The sequence below is a fragment of the Thalassophryne amazonica genome, chromosome 8 (genome assembly GCF_902500255.1).
Source record: "Thalassophryne amazonica chromosome 8, fThaAma1.1, whole genome shotgun sequence".
Classification (NCBI taxonomy): domain Eukaryota; kingdom Metazoa; phylum Chordata; class Actinopteri; order Batrachoidiformes; family Batrachoididae; genus Thalassophryne; species Thalassophryne amazonica.
Genome location: NC_047110.1, coordinates 36,158,302 through 36,176,721, shown reverse-complemented (window position 1 = coordinate 36,176,721; position 18,420 = coordinate 36,158,302). Strand labels below are relative to the sequence as shown.

General features: G+C 41.3%; 1 long non-coding RNA gene across 1 annotated transcript; it reads right to left on the bottom strand.

The window, feature by feature from the left end:
* Positions 1-905: 905 nt before the first annotated feature.
* LOC117515064 lies at positions 906-11,627 on the bottom strand. The gene is made up of 3 exons (XR_004562025.1): positions 11,617-11,627; positions 11,511-11,517; positions 906-1,040 (listed from the first exon to the last, which is right to left on the bottom strand). It is a non-coding gene; the product is annotated as an uncharacterized LOC117515064 (long non-coding RNA).
* Positions 11,628-18,420: the final 6,793 nt, after the last annotated feature.

Below are 18,420 nucleotides of genomic sequence, written 5' to 3'. Positions count from 1 at the left end.
CATGTTCAACGTATGATTTCAAAAAACTGCATGCTTAAGTTTGTGACATTTTGACGTTAACATTTTTTTGTGCTAAATTTCTTAAGATTTGTTTCACACATTCTTATAAATCTGGACATATTCTTTATTAATATTCACATATTACATTTGCAGATGCTTCTGCACAACAGATGAGAGGGCTGGAAGCATATAACTAAATAGATAAAAGAATATATTGTTTCCTTCATACTCAGCAGCAGCGTCTGACATATAATCATTCGTGAAAATGCTCAGTATGTATGTAGCAGCATATGTGTAGACAATTAATCCAAGTACTTTCAATGAAAATGCAGCTTAGAAGATTTTGTGAGAAAGCTATTGACATTATGGAAACATTCATCATCCAACAAAACACACAGCGTGTTACAAAATATCAATTTTTGGCCTTCCAAATTGTAGCTATCAAAGATGTTTTCATGGACTTTCTTCTTAAAGATACGGTAATGTCTGCTGTATATTTGTTGATGCTGGTGCACTTTATATTTCATGTCATTTGTGCTTTTCCTTGACTGAATCAGGATATGCTCAGAAGCAGACAAAGTAAAAACAAGCAATTTGCATATCCTCAAAAAAACATTCACTCTTAATGCTTAAGATTTTCCAATCCAACAAATATAAATGGAAAATGGAAAACAACAACAAAAAAGACCTTATAATGAATACTGCCTTGTGAGTGCAAATTATACATTCGTCAAATTATAAAACAACCATGACCTTTGGATTCTTCATGTTTTTAAATCTGAAAGTTAAATTTGCAGCTTTTTTTTTGTTGTTCAAAGTGTTTTTTTTATTGAAACTTCAATCACAAATGCTAATACAGTACAATACAACTTTTTTTTTTAACCCCCCACAATCCACCCACCCACCCTGTTGCAGTTGTAAAAGAAAATTGTAAAATAGAACCATGAGTTACAAATACAAAGGAAACATTAGTCCTTTATGATGAGTAAGGGATCCACCTCTTTAACCTGATCTAATATGGGTTGCCAGATACTAAAAAACTTTTTGGCACAGCCCCTAGTGGAGTATTTTATTTTCTCCAATGACAAGTGGTGTAAGAGATCCACAAGCCAAAGTTTGAAAGATGGAGGGTGTTTTTCTTTCCATCTAAGCAGTATAAGTCTTGGAGCAATAAGTGTGGTAAATGCCACCACTTCTCTCTGTTGTGAATAAGTACTGGGAATCACTGGTGTAACACCAAATAATGCAATACTAGCTTCTGGCTCGATATTAATTCTCAAGGCTTTTGAGATAAATTTAAATACAGACTGCCAAAATTTAATTAATTTTGAACATGACCAAAACATATGAGACAATGTTGCCGGTTCTTTTTCACAGCGGTCGCAGTTGGGATCCAACTCAGGTTTAAATTTAGCCAGTTTCACTTTAGACCAATGGAGTCTGTGAATGACCTTGAACTGGATTACCCTATGTTTTAAACAGATTGAAGATAAATAAATATTGTTAATCACAGAGTGCCATACGAGGTCTGTTAGAAAAGTAACGGACCGTTTTATTTTTTGCAAAAACCATATGGATTTGAATCACGTGATTGCATCAGCCAAGCTTGAACCTCCGTGCGCATGCGTGAGTTTTTTCACGGCTCTCGGTTGTGTCAAAAGCCTGTGAGCACGGTTTGTGGGAGGAGTGGTCCAGCTCCCTCGGCGGATTTTCATTGTCAGGAAAATGGCTGAGTGACTGCCGCTTTGCTGCACCAAACTTTTTTCAGAAACTGTGAGAGACAGCCAGGTGGAAACCATTTGGAAAATTCAGATGGCTTTCGGTGAAGATCTTATGGGCATCACACAGATTAAGGAGCATTACAACCGGATTAAAGACGGCCCAAAGCGGCTGAGGCTGTGCCGCGCTTCGATCGGCCATCGACAGGCTGAAACAACCAGATCATTTCCAAAGTGAAGGCTGTGTTGATCCGGGACGTCGTCTGGCTATGTCCACCTTTTCTGCCATTTTTCTGGTAGTCAGACAATGTCTCGGATCAACACAGCATTCAGTTTGGAAATGATCTGGTCGTTTCAGCTTGTCGATCGCCGCTCGGAGCGCGGCGCGCCCTCCTCCATTGTGCACCATCTTTAAACTGGCTGTACCACTCCTTAATCTGTGTGATGCCCATAAAATCGTCCCTGAAAGCCATCTGAATTTTCCGAATGGTGTCCACCTGGCTGTCTCTCACAGTTTCTGGAAACATTTGAGGCAGCGCTGCTCCAGCCGTTCAGACATTTTCCTCACAATGAAAATCCAACGAGGGGGGAGGACCAGTGCTCACTCAAAGCCTGCTCACAGGCGAATGACGCAGCCGACAGGCGTGAAAAAACTCACGCATGCGCATGAAGGTTCAAGCTTGGCTGATGCAGTCACACGTGATTCAAATCCATATGGTTTTTGCAAAAAATAAAAAGGTCCGATACTTTTCTAACAGACCTCGTACATCATCAGTGATTTTAGTCCCAAGTTCCTCCTCCCACTTTGCTTTGGTACGCGCCACTGGTTCCACATCATGAGAGTTAATAACATCGTAAATTTTGCCAGTGACACCCTTTGCAGATATATTTGTGTCGAAGATGATTTCAAGGAGTTAGTCAGGAAACCGTGAGGGAAAGTAATTGAGTGAGGATGACACAAAGCTGCGGAGTTGAAGATATCTGAAGAAATGAGAGTCAGGAAGTTGGAATTTTGTTTTCACTTGCTGGAATGAGGCAAATAGTCCTTCAATGTACATATCTTTCAATAACCTAAGACCATGTGTAGCCCAAACTGTAAAAAAGTGATCACTAATGGAGGGAACAAACAAATGATTTTGTACTATGAATTGACAAATCGTTTAAACCAAAAGTTCTTCATCTGCACGACGCTGATGGCGCAGCAACAGCGCCTTTGTGTTGAAGCCTCACAGGACATGCCCTGACATGCCCAGCTCGTCCACCATTCGGAAGATTCAGACGGCTTTCGGTGGCTTTTCAGTCATGTGACTATCCGAGAAATTGTGGAAGAGGTGAGCATGTCAGGGCATGTCCTGTGAGACTTCAACACGAAGGCGCTGTTGCTGTGCCATCAGCGTCGTGCAGATGAATTTTGCTGCAACTCTTTTCATGGCAAAATCTTCTGTCACAGTGGAATGTGCTGAAAAAGTGCTGATGTCCACCTCTTCCACAATTTCTCGGATAGTCACACGACGGTCCCACATCACCACAGCCTTCACTTTGCAAATGATCTGGTCATTTCAGCATGTTGATGCCGCCCGGAGCACGGCGCGCTCTCCACCGCTGTGCGGCCATCTTTAAACCGGTTGTACCACTCCTTAATCTGTGTGATGCCCAGAGAATCATCACCGAAAGCCGTCTGAATAATCCGAATGGTTTCCACCTGGCTGTCGCCCAGTTTCTAGCAAAATTTGATGCAGTCGCACTGCTCCAGTCGTTCCACCATTTCCTTGCAAAGAAAAAATGCCGAGAGACTCCACCCATCCTCACACAAAGGCTGCTTACAAGCAAATGATGGAATCGACAGGTGTGAAAAAAATCACGCATGCACACGAAGGTTCAAGGTTGGCTCATGCAAGCACACGTGATTCAAATCCATCAGGTTTTTGAAAAAAAAATAAAAAGGTCTGATACTTTTCTAACAGACCTCGTATATATAAAAAATGTCTGAAATTTGGTTTGCATTTATTAAATTCCACGCACGTTAAAGATAGAGATTATTTGGAATATTTGTTTTAACAAGTGTTCAGGGTCTCATGCATGCAGTCTCTTAACGTGATGAAAAGCATAAAAAAAATGCATTTTATTAGTATAATATTAATTTGCAATTATTGTCATGTGGATTCTCTATGTATGTTGTTTAGGCTGCAGTGACTCTCTGGCACACAAGGGATTATGGGATATCTCCAGTGGTGGGCACAGCAAACCAAAAAGTTAGCTTTGATAACCATTAATCCACTAACTGAAAAGTTATCTTTTATAATGCTAAAACTGCTAAAAAAAAAAAAAAAATTATCGGACGTTACAGATAACCAATAACTTTTAGTACTGATTCAGACGTGGCCACATTAGATTACACTGTCGGCTTCTGATAAACCAGTTTCACTTTAAGCGCAGGGGCTGCTGGGTAAATTCAAAGATCAAGTCATTCCCAGGCAGGATCACAAACACAAAAGAGCGCACAAAAAATAAATGAATAAAAAAATAAAACCCCAAACATGGTCATCATCTTTCAAAAGCAGTAAAACACAGTATTAGAAGTTTATTTTGGTTATTATATACACTGTCATTTACAAACTAAATTCTGCTGCTTTTTTCACACGCCTTGAACTCTGCGGCTTAAACAACCGAAATACGTCCATTAATGCATTGATTGGCAGAGTAAAAGACACGTAGTAAATATAAATTCTTACCTGTTAGTTTTAATGGTATTCATTAAATTCTGAAGAAAAATAATAATTCACATAAAGGGTCCCGATTATCCAAAACGGTGTCTAAGCGGTGAAGAAAAGTCCCTCTGTAACACAGCTGCACCGTGAGATCTCCTCTCTCCCACCGAATCTTGATGATTAAATTATCCCGTCAGCCACAAGAAATAAAATGTTAAAATTAGTCCTTTTTTTTTTTCTGTGTCGAGCGGACGGTAATACTGTAACGTCCAAAGTGAACCTGAACTACACTACCCACAATGCTCCGTGCATCGACCGGCCAATCACGTCTTGTAATTAATGATGATGTCATCAGCAAGCAACAGCCAGTCTGCCACAAACATATGACAGAGACTAAAATGTTTAATTTAGGGTTTACAAATGTTTTTGACCGTTAAACTTTGCTCACTTTACCAGCAAAAAAATGTTGGTGGACTGAAAGTTATCGGAACTAAATTTATCGGAAGAATTGGTCTGCTGATGGTTTTACAAGTTATCTGAAAAGCTAATCTGCTAACAAAAACATTAGCTTCAATTGTTTAGCGGATTAGCTGAACTGTGCCCACCACTGGATATGTCATTAGAGCGAATGTGAGAAGGGTCCTCCCAGTATGCTGCCACCCTCTGAATGTACTTGCTGGGACTCCTAACAAAACTACATTATGCGTGAATTGAGAAGAAAATGACTATTTGACATCCCAGGTGTCAGACACATACGAGTTGCTGGGGAGCACACCAAAACAAAGGAAATGACCGGAGAGAAGTAGCCACTGCACGTGCTGTTGCAGCAGACTTCAGGACTCCCATCTGCATAATTTAGACTTATGCATTTAATATTTTGTTTTAAATTGAGAAGCACAATGAAAGTTGAGTTTAAAATCCTGCGGCTGTCTGATGGTTCATTCTGGGCTGGACAAAGATCACAAGCAGAGAACACCCTACAGCTGTTCCTGGTCATTCAGCATTGTGCGGATTTTATTTTTTATCTGGAGCGATATCTCTCTCTCTTGACCTGCACTGAGTACTTTAATGTCCCTGCTGAGAACACCACATGACCAGCGGATGCTTTTCATGCTTTCATTCTACAGCAAACTCCAGCAAATCATGACAGCAAACTTCTGTCATGACTGAGTCTGTAGGGAGTGTGTTGTATTATTTTTTCTCTGTTGGATTTTTTCCCTCACTGTTAAGGTTGCTTGGGGTTTTGGTGGAGGGACTTTTCTTGTCTGGTGTCTGATGCTTGGTGTTGGGCGTTCCCTTTCTGTCCTCTTTACTACTTGCCACGCTCCGTCACAGATCCTTCCTCACACACCTGTCTTGCATTTCCCTCTAATAACTTCCTCTATTTAAGTCTCACCTTCTACCCTACCTGTTTGTGAGATTGTTGAGCCTTGAGTCACTTTGGGGCACTTTCTTCTGAGTATTTTTGCCTCGTATTGTCTATCATTTTTTTGGCCCGCCTGCTTGTTTTGTGGACCCTGTCTCTGCCTCATGCTACGGTTAGTGTTATTTATCTCGACCTGCTTTTCTGTGTACCAAACCCAGCCAGAACTTTCATTAAACCCTGTTTCTCTGTTATCTGAATCCCGCACTTGTGTCCAGCCACTTTGTGCCAGTAAGCCTGACAGATCTTGCCAGCCATGGATACAGCGGGTTCAGATCCAACTCAGCTGACACTACATGCCCAAACACAACAATGAGGACAGCACAAAGATAAGCTAGCCTCTCACTGCTCAGGTCTCAGTGAACTGTCTCAGCATCAAGACCTACTGTTAACGTCAGTAACGCCAACGCCTGCCACAAACTCTAATGTGCATCCAGCTCATCCAATCAGAATGCTTCTCCAGTGAATCAGGTGATGTCAAGCCATTTTTAACCCAGTGTGAGCTACAAATCGACCTTATGTCAGCAATGTTTCCGTCCGATTGGATGAAGATAGCATTAATTTTCTCTCACCTGACTGTGCGGGCGGCAATCTGGGCCACCGACGAATGGTGCTGCTCAGAGACCTGCCAGTCTTTCCGCCATGCTTCAGCAGGTTTTCTAACACACATCTCTCTGCCACAAGGCAGTGAGGTCTATCATGAGGCTCCAGCAAAGCAGACAACGGGTAGCTGATTACACCATTGATTTCCGCATCTTCACCGCCAAAAGCGAATGGAACACTGTGGCGTTAACGGATGCTTTCGTCCAGGGCCTGGCTGATGAAGTGTTTTTGACCTGCCCACTTATTTTGTTGACCCTGTCTCTGCTTCATACTTGTTTATCTCGGTCTGCTTTTCTGTGTACTGAACCCAGCCTGAACTTTAATTAAACCCTGTTACTCTGTTATCTGAATCCTGCACCTCTGTCCAGCCACTTTGTGCCAGTACGACTGACACCTTCCTCCAGTGCACCTGTGTCTTTAAACTATGAAAATATCTTCTGTTCAATGCAGCTCTTGAGTGCTGCCGTGAAAATTTGACGTCATCTATCCATCAGCATAAAACACAGCAGGATGGAGGCAGAGGATGTCATGCACGATCTGTGCCAGATCAACACGCAGATCCAAATGGGATCTGCTGTAGTGACCCCAAGTGAGAAAAAACAAACAAAACAAAAAACACAAAGGAACAGCTGAAGGGTCTTACTATGTTATTGCTGAATAAATCGAATCAGAAGGACATACACTCCCAAAGCACTGGGTCAGAGATAAGTGGCTGCTCCAGTGTGAGGATGAGTGCTGCATGCGGATCTTAGAGGACATCAAGATCATATAAGTGGGGGATTGTGTACTGGCAACCCAAACTTATGCCATTTTGTGATGGCATCACAAAAAGTTCACATTTTTGCGCCACATTTTTGTGATGGTATCACAAATTCATTGCATGATGGTATCACAAAATGTGGTGTGAAGCTGGGGTGGGGGTCTGTGGAGGTTATGGTTAGAAATAGTAAATTAAATACGACCACGCCATGAAAATGTGTCATTTTGTGATGGGAGCACAAAAAAAGTGTAAGGCTGGAATGGTACTGGACATTTATGGGACTAGATCCAGCAGTAACATCATTCTGCAACTCTGTGAGTGCTCTTTCTTTTTTGTTCTTGTTTAAGCAGTTCTTTTCTCACGTCCTGTTAGCGTCATTGTTTTTAATCGTCATTTGTCACTGTCACAAAGTCTTGTTTGTCTCATGGTTCTTTTGTGTGCTACCTCATTAATTCATGGGGGAGGAGGGGGCAGCAAATACCCTTAAAGTCAATTTTGGGAGCCTGCACAGGTGTCATATCTTGCTGCAACCACCACACCATGGAACCACCCAGGTCCTGGATGACAACCACTCAGGCAGACATTTGATCCATCCCCAATTATAGTTGTCACAGCCAGGTGGAACACAGGCATCCACTTGATGTTCTCCAGTTGCTTGGGTTGTCAATACTGTGACACCTGCATGCTGGATCATGCACATATACATGTGGCACATATCCAAAATGTAGTTTCTCTTCCCTCATCTGAGTCTCCACAATTACAGAGTCATTCCAGCAGTACACAAAGATCTTAAGAAGAAACATTGGACCACCTTACATCACCGGTTATTGTTCAAGTTTCACAAGCATACAGCGAGAGAGGAAGCACTGGGACTCTGAACATTTGGACCATTGTTCTGTTGCAAAGGTATTGTCATTGCTGAACACCTATTTTCAGTGACCTTGTGACTCAAGCCCCATTTACACATAGACAGTAAGAGCTCCCGGAAGCGTCCCGGAAGAGATTTTGGCCGTCTTAAGGATCAAACGCCGTTGTTAACACCGGCACTAGGGGGCGTGGCTTAGTTTTGGCTTTACGTCAAAAAAAATTATTCAGCATGTCGAATAATTCCGGGAGCACTCCCGGAGAATTCACGTGACGACGGAGACAACGCGAACAACGGCGTTTGATACTTTATAATCGCCGTTTCATCCTGCCCCTTCCTGTAGTGCCACAGTTTACACCGCCGCAATTGGCGGCCGGCGTTGTATCCCTAATCAACGGCATGTAAAACGGCGATAGAGCCCACATTGGCGTCCTCAAGGGCGTTTTAACCGGCGACAGAGGCAGACAAAATGGCAGCGCTAGCGGACAGTACGCTGTTCTAAACGCCACCTCCCGGTTAACGGCGTTCCAAACGGCCGATAGGCTGCGGTCAGTATAAAAACGCTAGCGCTCTGCATGCAGGCCTCTCACTCGCGGCCAGCTCCAGATATTTTTGCAGAGAAGCTCCAGTATGCCTCCTAAAAGAAAACTGGCAGCGGCAAGGACTTACCAAGAGGTCTGGTTCTGAAGCAGAGGGCAGGCCTGGGGTGGAGACAGAGAAACACGTTGAGGAGGGTGAAAAGGAAGGAGAAGAAAAGGCTGAGGATGATCTCCCTCCCCCTGCAGTGACAGAGGCATGTATTCCTGCTGCTTCAGCCTATTATACTCTGGGGGCGGTGCCTATATGCAAAAGATCCTGGAGTAACGCAGGATTTGCCTGGATAAAACCAGCGGTACACAGGGCATTATCGGCAGCAGCAGAACACCACCGTTCTCACGCGCATCTTAACCTGCGATTGTAAAGGATAGAACTGGGTATTAACCCCCGTTGCCTGACATGTGCCGGATTCTACGGCGTCAAAACGCCGCTTTATTCGGCGGATTTAGCGGCGTTTTGTCCACGTATTTGCAGCTAGTACGGCGGTCAAAACGCTGGCAAAATGCTCTGCCCCTTTCCACCGCGAAAACAGCTGGAACTACCGCGAACTTCGGTCTACGTACTACCCGCCGACAAAACCGTCCATGTGTAAACGGGGCTTCAGTAAACTCTCCCCAGGCATCTCCTCATCTCAGAAGCAGAAGATCCAGAGACAGAAGACAGAGACAGAAGATCCAGAGACATGAATGTCACTGCTAAGATAAATAAATGTCTATATAAGTTTAACAATTTTGTCACATACAGATCCATTTCTGATGGCCAAGTCTAGGAAGTCACTGAAAGCCTGGATCTTAGACTTGATCCAGGATTTCTCCACCATTAAGAAACTTCTCAAATCCAGCAACAACACCTCTGCTTCCTTCACAGCTGACAAATGTAACACTTTCCTTTACTTTTTCCAAACAAAAATTTACACCATTTACAGTAACCTCAGTGCCTCCCTTGCTCTCTTCACACCCCCACCTCTTTCTCCTCCCTTTACCACTCAGCCCCTGTCTCCCGTGTGTCTCTCAGTGATCTCTGCAACCTCATGGCAAGTAAGAGAAGCTCCACATGTGTTCTGGACCCCATCCTATCCACTCTTGTTAAGGACTGTTTTCAAGTCATTTCCACACTCATCACAGATATCATCACTTGTTCCCTCAGCTCTGTTCTAGACCCTCAAACTTTCAAACTGGGTGCTGTCACCACCATTCTCAAAAACCTAGAGTCAATACAAATTTCCGGCCCATTTCCAATGTTCCCTTCTTATCAAAACTTCTTGAACATGTTGTCGCCTCCTAACTCAGGCCACCTCATTTCCAATGATCTGTTTGAATCTTTTCGATCCGGTTTTCACTCCCAACACAGTACTGAAATAGCCCTTCTCAAAGTCTCCAATGATCTCCTCCTTTCCTCAGACTCTAGCAAACTCAGCATTCTTGTCCTCCTCGACCTCACCGCAGCTTTTAACACTATTAATCGCACCATTCTTCTTTCCCACCTTGAATCTACCCTTAACATTACCCACACTGCTCTTACCTGGCTATGGTCTTATCTCACTAACAGACAACAATTTAAGAGCATCAATAACTACACCGCCTTTATCACCCCTTTGTCCCAAAAGGCTCCCCAGGGCTTGGTGTTAGGTCCTCTCCTCTTTTTCCTTTACATGCTTCCCCTTGGTAAAATTATACATCATCATGATCTTCATTTTCACTGTTATGCTGACAATGTCCATCTCTACATTTCCACCAAATCCATCACCCCTGCAACTCACTCCACTCTCACTAACTGCCTCACTGAGATCAAGTCTAGGATGGAAATGAACTTTCTTAAACTCAACTGCGACAAGTCTGAAATAATCATCATCAGTCCCAAATTGCTCACCCACACCACCCACAATTTCTGCCTCAACATTGATAACTCCACCCAGTTTCCCTCTTCTCACATCCACAACCTTGGAGTTATCTTTGTGGTCAAACTATCTTTTGAACACCACATCAATCACATCACTAGAACTGCTTTTTTTCACCTCAAGAACATTGACCGTCTGTGTCTGACACTCTCCTTTCCTGCTGCAGAAACCCTGATCCATGCCTTTATCACATCCAAGTTAGACTAGTGCAACAGCATCTTTTATGGTACATCTTCAAAAGTCCTCAATAAACTCCAGTACATTCGGAACTCAGGTGCCCGTTTGCCCACCTACACCTGTTCCTGTGAACACATCACCCCTTTTCTTAAGAACCATCACTGGCTTCCTGACCACCAGCGGATCCACTTCAAAATCCTCCTCCTCACACACAAAGCCCTTCACAATCAGACCCCCTCCTACCTCATGAGCATGCTCCACTATCACACTCCTATTATTGTTATTATTATCATTATTCTAACTGCAAATCCAGACACTTTAATTCTGAAGTGCTGCAATCAATTCACTGGTGCCACACCCTGTCTTCAAAGTCAAGGTTTAAATAAAGGTCCATATGCATCTGGATTGCACAACACTACCCAACACCAAGTCCGTCCATGCATTGGACAATGTAGGAACCAGAACACATCCCTGGCAGTCTTCACTGTGAAAGTTCTGAGTTTCCACCCGTTCCCTACAGTAATCACAGTATCTGTATACAGGATGTCCCAGAGAACAGTCTGATTATATGAATCAAATGCCTTGCACTTTACAATGAAACACTGCTGTTATTGCCTTCACCAAAGGCATTGGGCAGAGGTTATGTTTTCACCTGTTGGTTTATTTGTTGCTTATCTGTAACCCACAATTTTTCATATATCATTCAGTTTAAGGTCATGGGTCAAAAGGTCAACATCAGGAAAATTGGAAGAATCCCAACACTATAACACTGAACAAATTTTCAAAAATTCATAACTTTGTCAAAAAAAAAGATTAAAAATTTCTTTCATATTTCACAGTGTTATGTAGGTATTCTTTTTTGACTGACAACGTTTGACCGAACGGCCCCCCCCTAAAAATTGGTCCGGTCTGCCTTCACTGCACATGCATCATTTCAGACCACAAAAGTATGTCTGAGACTGACTCCCTACACCCAAAGCAATCAAAGGTAATAATGTGATTATTAACCATCAGATGACAAATTAAAATCTCTTAAATCATTCTAAAGTCATTTTTAAGCAGAAACGAGGAGATAATCGGTGAGTCACTACTGATGCTCCAAAATGATGTAGGCACAGCGGCATGCCAGATTCAGATGTGCTGCTGCTGCACTGTGATCGGTCCCCCGTCTTTTATTAAGAAATAATGCAGAATTTATGTGGAAATGATTGTTGTACAAAAGCTTCAGATATCTGTCGCTGAGATAGCTAATGACTGGAGTGCAGTTTTTGACAGAAATGAGGTGATAATCGGTGAACCGCAGTTGACGCTCAGAAATGACACTGCTGTGGTCCGAAATGATGCATGCACAGTGAATGCAGGACGGACCAATTTTTAGGGAGAGGGACCTTTTGGTTGGCAACATCGGATCTGATTTGGATTATGTGGACATTTTAATTTAATATTGAAAAGTTGGTGTACATTTTGCATTATATCTCAATCAAAAGTGCCTCAATACCTCTAATTTTTCTCTTATGGATTTACCTACACCACAGAAATTTGATGGGGGTTCCAATTTTATGCCTGTTTGTCTATCTTCCAGTTATCAGTCAGAAAGTGGCAAAAAGCATTGACAAATTCTGCATTGCAGAGACAACCAATGTTGTGTGAAAATGATCTGAAAACGAATTTAGAAACATAAAAAGTTGGAAAAAACCCTGACAACACCACAAAAACTTTGATTCAAGTGCATGAAACTCAGGACATTTTATCACATCTAATTTATCTTATGAAAAGCCAATTCTAACAGGACTTTGACCTTGAAATTTTTTTCCAAGGAAAAAATTTGTGAAATTGGAAACTTGTGTTGGAAGAGGTTTGCGCTCTATGACTGTGGTGCTCTAGTTCACTCTTGCATTCACTTGAGCACTCTGGGAACCACAATGCAGTCAATGGTTGACTCCTTGGGTGTGAAACCATACTGTTCCAGATGTTGAGTGGAAAGCAAAGGTACTGATTCCTCTTAACAAAAGCCTTGCAAGTGCCTTTCATGGCACAAAGAACAGTGTAATACCACTATAGTTGCTGCAGTTCATGTACTGCCAAGTCCTTTCATCTTGTCTGTAGGGTTGAGAGCCATCTCCCAGACTGAAACAATGATTGTTTTCAAAGCTAGGAGAACAGCATCTCCACACACCTGGAGGGGCTCACCTCTGATGCCTGCTTTCCCTGCAGCTTGACTAAATAGTAGGAGGGAGCTGTGACTCAGATGAGAGTGATATACACAGTTAATATAAAAAAAGTGTTTGTGAAAGACATTGGAGAGTCAATGCATGTCCTGCACGTACACACAACAATGTTCTGTTGGAGTATTATTGTCATTTGAATATAAAGGAGAAGTGGTAGTATGGAGACCAATAACTCAGATATGGTTAATATAGCCCTGGTTTGCAGAAATCCAGGAAATGTGTTGTTTGAAATACAACGGCATAGTTTCCTAACTGTTTAGTCATCATGTAATGACAAATTAATTGCTTTGGATTACCTTTCTAACTGTAAAGGTTGAAGGGATATTTGATGTGGTGACACCGGGAACTAGAGGACACAATTAAGCAATTGTAAATGCTTTATTTTAACAGTGATGATAGTTCTGGAGTGATGTGATGAGACCAGGAGGTGAAGACACTGGAGGACGGCTTGCAGGTGAGGTGAGCCAGGGGAGCTAGGGGTGGCTTTGGACTGCACAAAAAGACAAGTATAAATTAGATTCGGCCTTCAAACAGAAAACACAGATCGGGATAACAATGCAGTGTGGAAACCACTACTTGAGGCCAACATTACCACTCTGAATATGGAAAGATCTGGCGGCATCGTCTTGTTCAGCTGAGGCTTAAATAGCATGCACCTTATTAGAAGCAGGTGTGTAACAGCCACAGGTAGGCGATGATAAGCTCTACTGGCAAGAAGACGCAGGAAGAAGGAAAGAAACCCAGGAACAGACCAAACTGATCCAACAGACCATAACAGATACCCCAGAAAATGTATTTTTGGACTATACTTTTTAACTATATTGACTAGGGTTTTGTTAAAATGATGTGGAAATTCAGCTACAGTTTGCCAAGAAGATACACGGGAGACCCAAGCTTAGATTTGATCTTTTTTCTTGTCTTGAAATTATTTTCTGTACCACTCCATCATGAAGCTCTGACAGGTGGTGACAACAGTTTGTACAATTTATCCAATCAGCCATTGTCATGGCCTGAATCGGTAAGCACCAGGAGACATGGAACTAACAAACAAAAGGGTTTTATTTTACCCCAAACTCCAAGAGTGTTTACAAATCTCTATAATAATGTTCTGGCCCCATTTAAAAAAGGTAAAATACAGACAACTCAGCCTATACTATGAACCAGTGGTGGGCACAGTTCTACTAATCTGCTAACTACTAATTATCGAAGCTAATGTTTTCATTATCAGATTAGCTTTTCAGATAATTTTGAAAACCATGAGCGGACTAATAATCTTCCGATAAATTTTGGTCTGATAATTTTTAGATCGCTAACATTTATAAAGCCTGACATCAAAGATTTCAGTGTAGTAGATGGGTAGTTCTATACTCTGCAAACAGAGGACAGCTAGTTTGAGAAGAAACGTCTCTATCTTCTGCAGAGAACAAAGAACTGCTCACAGGCAAGCAAGCAAGCAAGCAAGCAAGCAAGCAAGAAAGAAAGAAAGAAACTCACTCACTTCTTTTGACCCCATACTAGTTTGCTTCCAATATCACCCAGGTCATCCAGAGGCATACAGTTTTAACTTATGGTTAAAATTTTAGCCAAACTAATTTCGGACACGTTATTTCAATTAACGTCATGTCTGAAGTTTTATAAAGTGAAATATGAAGTAATGCACCAATTTTGAAGGTTTTAGTGTGGACATGCTGTGCCCAGTGCATTATGGGTTATCTCAGTACATTCATGACAGGAGAAATGCATTTGAGACGATCTGATTAGGCTCTACACGGACAACAGCATTAAACCCTTTGTATATTGTGCCTAAAACACTCATGAATATATTCTCTGGGTTTATAGACATTGTTATTGTGTTTGTTCTTTAAAGTCTTGCTTTTGTCAACCACTGACTGTGCTCTTTGTTCCAGAGTAATATATATAAGATGTCTGAAATTCTGTTTGCATTCATTAAATTCCACGCATCTTAAACGTAGCAGACACAGACAGATTATTTATTTGGAATATTTGTTTTAGCACGTTTTCACGGTCTCTACTGCAATCTACTGGCCAGTAGTGTTCATAGCAGTATTCACCCTAAGTACTAAGTGTCTGAGCACCAGTAGATGGCAGTGTTCTATTTGTTTTGACACTGGTTATATATATAATCACAACTTGGCTTTGTTTTGCAAATGCCTTTAAAAAAAAAAAAAAAAAAAAAATGTCATATTTTACAAAAGCACAATTATATGTAAACACCAACACATACCTCACATTCTCTTGGTTTTTACATACAATGAATGAGTCAACCAATCAGTGTTAGCGGAGGCAAATTTTACCCATAATCCCTTTGGCATTTGTCTGTGTTTGTTACAAAACTTCAGAATTAGTGCATTATATTTAAAATTAAAAGATATATGTTATATTTTAAATTTGTACAAATGCCAGAACTGACATTAATGGAGTTATTCTATCCATATTAATTTTATTTATAAATCAAAACCATGAGTCAGCAATGCTTTATTTTCCAAGACCTCTGCCTCACGGCAACTTTGCTGCTCCTCTCAGCTGCTTCACTGCTGCAAGCTATGTATTAAACAGGAGCTTCCAGCAGTGGGCAGGGTGCAGAAAGACATAAGTGCTGACTTATTATTTGGGTCTATGGTTATCTTTGACTCTACCAGAAGTGATTCATCTTTTTAGTTGCAAGTGTACCGGAGACAATACTGTAAGTTTTTGGTTAGCTGTAGCTTCCGATAATTTTTTGGATGGTTTATTGGTTTGCTTCATAAAAGATAACTTTTCAGTTAGCTGATTATCTGTTATGGAAGCTAACCTTTTGGTTAGCAGGGCCCACCAGTGCTACGAACTCAACTTATCAAACCCACAACCACGCTCAACTAAAAATTAACAAATCCTGACCTCTCCCCAAACAGGGCAAAAGGTAATATTTATATAATGGCTGATCAAACCAGTTGCACACAAACACCATACCTACCTACAAAACAGCACAATAAATCCAACAGCTGAAATAAATATACTATCAGTCTTGTGGACAGTTTCAACTCAGCGCTCAAAACTACACTTGACATGATTGCTCCACATATATTAAAACCACACCCTGAAAAAAACAGTCATCTTGATTCAATGATTACTTGCGTGACCTCAAGTATAAGGGTAGAGATCTAGAATGAAAATGGTGTAGTTCAAGTCAGAAGTATTCCACCTCACATGGCATGATGCTATCTCAGACTACAAGCATGCACTACTGGCTACAAAGCAGGTCTATTACTCTGATATGATCAACAAAAACAAACATAACTCAAAGTTCTGGTTTGACAAGGTGGCAACACTTATTCACTTATTGTAAGTCCATCTCCTTGAACACCACAAGATTTCTTAGATTGCTTAGAGAAGAAAATAGATGACATTAGGTTAAACATATCCCAGTATGCCTTAGCTCGGCCACTCACTACACCCTGCTATCGAGGTGGGTGCCATTACTGAGGTATCACCTATAGAATTTTGATAGTATCTCACTAGGTGTCCTGATGAAACTTGTAAAGTTTACTAAAGGCACAACCTGCTTATTCGCCTATACAACAAAACTGTTTAAGGACCTGTGGTCCACTCTTATCACCAACTGTGCTGGAAATTATTAATATATCTTTAACTTTGGGATCTGTTCCTAAATGTTTAAAATCGGCAGTGATTAAAGCATTACTTAAGAAATCAAATTTTGACGCTAGTATATTGAAAAGCTATTGACCAAAATCAAATCTATCATTTTGTTCTAAAATTCTGGAAAAAGTGGTTTCACAGCAGCTTGTGGACCACCTTACTGAGAATAATCTTTTTGAGCCACTGCAGTCTGCTTTTAGAAAATATCATTCCACAGAGACTGTTATGGTTAGGTGTTAGGGTGGACCAAGTGAACCCCAGAGCAGGACACCTCAGGTGTGGTCGTGGCCTTCTTAAAAATGGTAAGTAGAACCAAGGAGTAGTCTTCAAAAAGGGGGTGTCTTCAAAAAGGTTTCTTCAACAGGGTGAGTTACCAAGGAGTAGCCTTTTTGCTGAGGAATCAAGTTTCATACAAAAGGTATAATAAACAGGAGTAAGGGATTAGACAAACAGGAATAGACTTCATATAAAAAAGGAGAATTCAACACAAATAGTCTTCCTTGCAGACTTAAACCTTCCATCCTTTAAAAGGAGGGTTCAAAATGCTGAGTCTCTTACTCAATAATGAGTGCACCAAAACACAGTCTCTTTCTCACAGGAGAGTTCCAAACATGAAATCTCTTACACAACTCAGTTTTTCCTCAATGTGCACATGCAGGAATGTGTCTTTATCTCAAAAAGGAGATTTCAAATAACACAAAGTGAAATGGGAGAATGGAAAAAAAAAAAACAAAAAAAAAAAAACTGGGAAAATCTTCCTTTCCAAAAGGTGAACTTACAGGTAAACACTTTAACACAAAAAATGCAGGAACAAAAGTCACAGGAGGGACATCTAAATGCAATACCAGGCTGATTACTCACAGCTTGCAGACACTGGAAGACATAAGGACAGGACACCACAACTCAAACCAACCAACTCTTCACTGGCTTCCTGTCTCTGTGAGATATTTTAAGCTTCTGCTATTAAGCTATAAAATTATTCATGGACTTTTCCTGTACAATCGTTTTGTAAATTGTTTAGTCAACTGTCTCGGTAGCATGGCCCAAGCAGATGGTCGCCCCTTTGAGTCTGGTCTGCTTGAGGTTTTTTCCTCAAATTATCAGAGGGAGTTTTTACCACTGTCGACTGTGTGCTTGCTCTAGGAGTTGGTAAGGTTAGACCTTACTTGTGTGAAGCGCCTTGAGGCAGCTTCGTTTTGATTTGCTGCTATATAAATGAAAATAGATAAATAATTAAATAATAAAACAAAACAAAACAAAACAAAACTGAAGATATACAAATACCCAGTGTTGCCGCCACAGTGGGGACCATAGAAGGCAACACCTGTTCAAATTCAAAGTAGAAAGTTTTGTACTCCCCTTAAATCTAAAACTTCCTCTTAAATTACATTCAATTATAAGATAAAATGTATTTAATAAATATATAATCAGGCAGCATCTGGTCATCTTGAGTGACAGTAGTGAGCCAAGTGAGTGGCGTAATGCATGCAGATTCAAAGCAGTAGTCAGTGTGGGTCCAGACTGTCTGTAATACTGTGGTTTTCTGTGTGATTAATTGTCTTAACAGACAGTGATGCCGGTCTAATCTGACCACTTTTTTTAGTAACGAGTAATCTAACGCGTTAATCTCTCCAAATCAGTAATCAGATTAAAGTTACTTCTCCAAGTCACTGTGCGTTACTATTATTTTTGCATTATGGGTCGATAGCAACTTGGTCTGTGGGCAAGGGGTCGGGTTCCCCTGAACTGCCCACTTTAAGCGAGCTGTGAGCTTTTCATCCGCGTTT